This window comes from Ostrea edulis, chromosome 6 (genome assembly GCF_947568905.1).
Source record: "Ostrea edulis chromosome 6, xbOstEdul1.1, whole genome shotgun sequence".
NCBI lineage: Eukaryota > Metazoa > Mollusca > Bivalvia > Ostreida > Ostreidae > Ostrea > Ostrea edulis.
The window spans coordinates 89,477,425-89,482,622 of record NC_079169.1 but is presented as its reverse complement, the minus strand read 5'-3'; the positions used below and the strand labels follow the sequence as shown (position 1 = coordinate 89,482,622).

The following is a 5,198-nucleotide window of genomic DNA, read 5'->3' as shown; positions in this document are numbered from 1 at the left end:
CTTTCGCTGGCTAGGATCTTTATCGTGTCACGTCTGTTATGAGACGGGTCTCGTTTTTTTTGCGGTCTCATTCAAGGGACGCCCCATTTAATAGCATATTACGACAAGCAAGTGGCACTGAGACCTATTCTAACCCGGATCCCCACGAATGTAACTGAATGTAGATGATAGGCATAAACCAATAAGTAATGATATGCCATAAAATGATAGCAAAATCGTGCTTTCAATTATTTTATTACAAAACAAAAAAACAAAAAAACAAGCGGTTATTCAAATGTAAAATAATATCAAATTAGACAGAAGTATATGGCACATATTTGTAAGATAAATAATAAAAAAATCAGCAATGACAAAAATAATGCAATAGAAAACAGTCCAAATGTTGCTAATTATGCTTTGTGAGTTGCTGCCAAGATGAGGTAGGTTAGGCTATATTACTTTACTCTATTAATGTGAGCAAAACGTTGAATTTTTGTATGAATCAAATTCAAACAAAATGTCATTCAGTCTCATTAGTGCACTTTGATAGTGATTCTTTATGTTTGTAACACGGGCCGAGCGTAAGGTGTTTCCTTTACAGGCGTCAGCCGTTCCAAGGGCCGACAGACTGTTTTGGATATTAGATATGACGTCATCTGTAGCTTGTGTGCCTTCCGTTCCAGAGTTTTGGGTGTTCGTTAAGCTTTTTACTGTTTGTATTTCACGGAGGACGTCACACAGTTGTTGCTCCGTAATATTCCATTGATAACGAATCTATAAAATAATACAAATCACATTAACTTGGTATACTACATACAGGACTTCAATCAAATCTCATGACATTGTCAGTCAAATAGTTGCATTAATATTATTCACACATGTCCATATAATTTCTCTCACCGATTGATTGAAAATATAAGCTCTCTCATGGTGATATATTTTGGGGTTGCTAATCTGTATAAATATATAAAAGGTTTTGTCAATAGAAAGCAATGACCAGTTTTAGAGAAATTTCAAATCAAAGTACAGAAGAATATTCACACGTATTAAAAATATTACTTACACCAGGTATCAAATTCGCAGCACGTCTTAAAAAAGTCGAGAGTATTTCTGAAGTTTGACAATCGTTCATTGTGTAATTCACGGCTACCACGAAGTCTGTGAGATTTTGAATAATTTGTTTGGTTTCTTTTACAATGTTGAAATTTAGAGATTGCTGAATAGGAATCATTGGAGTATGATTGTTTGTAAAGATTGCAGTTGTAAGCGGGCTGTTTGAAAGTGATGAACAATTCTAGAAGCTTCGTTCTCTAATCCATACAAATGTGCCCGATCTCGAACACTTACTTCTATTGTTTGCAGACCATTATCCACAGAACAAATGATCGCCAGTAAAGTGTTCAGTATCTCGTCATACTGCAAGATGAACAAGATGGTGGGGATTATCAGATGTCTTTATTGTTTGAATAATTCACGTTTGATATGTTAATCCTAACTTATAAATGGTGGGGATTATCAGATGTCTTTATTGTTTGAATAATTCACGTTTGATATGTTAATCCTAACTTATAAATGGTGGGGATTATCAGATGTCTTTATTGTTTGAATAATTCACGTTTGATATGTTAATCCTAACTTATAAATGGTGGGGATTATCAGATGTCTTTATTGTTTGAATAATTCACGTTTGATATGTTAATCCTAACTTATAAATGGTGGGGATTATCAGATGTCTTTATTGTTTGAATAATTCACGTTTGATATGTTAATCCTAACTTATAAATGGTGGGGATTATCAGATGTCTTTATTGTTTGAATAATTCACGTTTGATATGTTAATCCTAACTTATAAATGGTGGGGATTATCAGATGTCTTTATTGTTTGAATAATTCACGTTTGATATGTTAATCCTAACTTATAAATGGTGGGGATTATCAGATGTCTTTATTGTTTGAATAATTCACGTTTGATATGTTAATCCTAACTTATAAATGGTGGGGATTATCAGATGTCTTTATTGTTTGAATAATTCACGTTTGATATGTCAATCCTAACTTATAAATGGTGGGGATTATCAGATGTTTTTATTGTTTGAATAATTCACGTTTGATATGTTAATCCTAACTTATAATTTGTGATATATGTATATTCACTACGTACTTGTGAAAGTGTCATATCTATCTTCATAGCATTGTTTATAAGTTGTTCCGAGGCAGAAAATAGTCCTGTTTTCTTCTACAATTAATGATATATATTAACTATCAATGTTTGTTGTTTACCAATGTTGTGGTTAAATTGCTTGATTATTGATTGAATTAATTTGGAATTTCTGATGGTCGTTTATTTATCCATAATTTTCTGATTTCTTACGTTAGATATAAATACATATCATTCCTTCCGTCTTTCGATATGTTGAATGAAGTCAAAGTTATATTGCATTATTTTGTAAACTGTGAGAGTTTGATTAGCCTGTAAATATTGTCCTGCATTATACAGATAGGTTTGACATGTATGCAAGGTGAAGATAACGAACAGTGATCAATCTATGTATATTTCAAATAACACTGTGTCAATTTACGTATTGTCGAAATGCAATTCCAACAAAATCAATGCTCCGTTCACTTAATGTAATAATATTATTCAGATTTATTAGCTTGTTCAGGGAGAACTTTTGATGATGAGCGTGAAAGAATCTTTGAGACGGTTGATGTCTGGAAATCAATCCCTGGTTAAGGTGGCTTGGCGTTCTGGAGTTCAGATTTGTATGTTTGTCGATAGAAGATCTTGCAGCTGGTTTCTCTCATAAATAGGCAAGGGTATTGCCATTTGTGGACAGAAAACGAAAACGCAAAAGAGTACGCCTTGAAGAAAATATGAAAAAAGATGAATACGTAAACTAGTTCGAAAAGTTTTTTTCTCTCGCTATAATCCTTCTACTTATTGTTATGATATATGATAAATGCTTGATTTAATTCTTACTAACCTAAAATCGTTTTGTTTTCTTTTTTGTTTTGAAATCTCGTATCTATTATTGTGATATATGATGAAGTTTTGATTTTGGTAGATCTAATTCATACAAACCTAGAATCATTTTTTCTTTTTTGTTTTGGAGATCTCGTATCTAGTGAACGATGGCTGTGAGGTTTCCTATGATGGAGTACGTCTGGTCTTTATATACCAGTCTAAAGTTGTTAAATCGAAACAGAAAGGATGGATTCTAACGTTCCCGATTTACTCATGGAAATTTTGGTATCCCTTAATATTTCAGCTGCAATTGTTAGTGTCATACCTGTATATTCCATATTATTATTCAATGTTAATTATATTCCTGTGGGCGTTGTTTATTCTTGAACATAAATGGAATAAGAAATTCGGTGTCACATGCATCCATTAAGGTCAATGATCATATGTTCGGAAGTGGGCATTGTTTGATCAGAAAAAAATAATACATTGGTCGAAGGAGACACTTAATGTGTCTTGCTGTGTGGAATCCATTTCCTGACCAATTGGTTCCAATATATGCTTTTTATCTATCATTATGTAAATTTGTACACAGCGTATATCTAACACAATGTATAATTAAACAGTGGGTGTTCTTCCTTTTGGAGCAAGATACTTGTATAGATTACACATTATTTCATGTACAAGAATATTTAATATCGATTTCGATTTTCTTCAACATATTTCATTGTATCAACACAACGAAAATTCCATTCTACAGTAATTTACTATGATTAATGATGATGTGCGATTGGCATTCTGTGTCTAATGTATTACGGATTTTACATGTATGTATTTTGTTGCTCAAACTCTAAACAATCCCGGAATTTCGTTTCTGGTTTGTTTCATGTACCTTCGAGAATTGTTCACTTATATTGAGTCCAGATGTAGGTACATGTAAAGTACCAGAAATATAGACATGGTTAGCGCTCAGGGCCCTAAAGTCTTCATTTCATTAACGTGCCAACGCCTGCAACGACACGCGATCTAGGTTCTTAGGTCAAAGTTATTCTCACTAAATGCCGAAAGTTTAGCGAAGAAACAAACACCACCTTTGTTTACCTCTCAGGTGTTACGCGGCCGTGACAAAAGCGGACTTGAACTCACAATCTCAAGTATATATATCGTAATAAAGAGTACTTTCGGCAAGATATAGGTTACAGAATGAGTATGATCGGTCGACACGGGGTGCTTAGTCTCCATCTGATCCCAGCTTTGGTATATCAAACGCTCCATGTTTGTCCTTCTCTTTAATTTTTTTCTTGATGGGATCAATTAAATTGATCAGTGCTCGTTATCTTCACTTGTTCATCAAAACGGAGCATAGCATGCCCTTGTACAAAATAGAGTATAAAATAATTGTTTTTTAAATACTGCCTTTATATAAACTCTCCAATTTCTGGACTTGAACCACAATTTGAATACATTTGGTTTGCATTTCATTGCTTTCTTGAAATTCTTTACGATGCTTAAAATAGATGTTGAATTAACTATTATTTTTTATCTTGATAATTATGTGTTGACTATCGGCTTCATTGTCAGTCAAGTATTACTCTTATCACCGCATTGTAGCTTTCCATCAGCCGTACGGTGATGCATGATGAAAGGACAGAAATACCAAGTGTTAAATTTGATATGAATGGGAATTCTAAGCTCAAAGTATGTACTCGTGCATTATTCATTCTAATTATGATATACATGAATGAATAAATCAATCAATTCGAGTCACTGAAATACAGCTACTTAGAAATTTGTGGACCTTTGGCAATACATTTTTCAGAATGCTGTTTCCAACAGCCATTGAAAACAGCACACGTAGTTAAGCCTGATATTCAAAAACAACTAAGATGTGTAAATACATCATGTATTAGGTTCCATCGTCTTGCAATAAACAGGAATAGTTTGCTTTGTTGTTTTTACGTATATTTGAAATGTTTTTCATTCGTGTAAAGATGTCACTAACTGCAGGTGAACACAATTGCGAAACAATTTTCATTCCTGTTTAAACAGAAGCAAACGATTTTCATTCTCTTTTTTTTCCATTTATATAGCAAAAACATAAAAACGAACAAAGCCATATATAGACGTCCAGAACTTTGATTCTTTCTCAACTGAGGACAGGAATTCCACTGTAATCAAAGTGAATGAAGCGCTCGTCTTTTAGATTACGTTATCGACTCTCTACGATAACAGTGGTGATAACCAATACAGACCGGAG

At 33.3% G+C, this 5,198-nt stretch overlaps 1 long non-coding RNA gene across 1 annotated transcript; it reads right to left on the bottom strand.

Moving 5' to 3' along the window:
* Window positions 1-606: 606 nt before the first annotated feature.
* Window positions 607-1,195, bottom strand: LOC130047456 (uncharacterized). The gene is made up of 3 exons (XR_008796343.1): window positions 1,043-1,195; window positions 880-933; window positions 607-753 (listed from the first exon to the last, which is right to left on the bottom strand). It is a non-coding gene; the product is annotated as an uncharacterized LOC130047456 (long non-coding RNA).
* Between the last annotated feature and the right edge of the window lie 4,003 nt (window positions 1,196-5,198).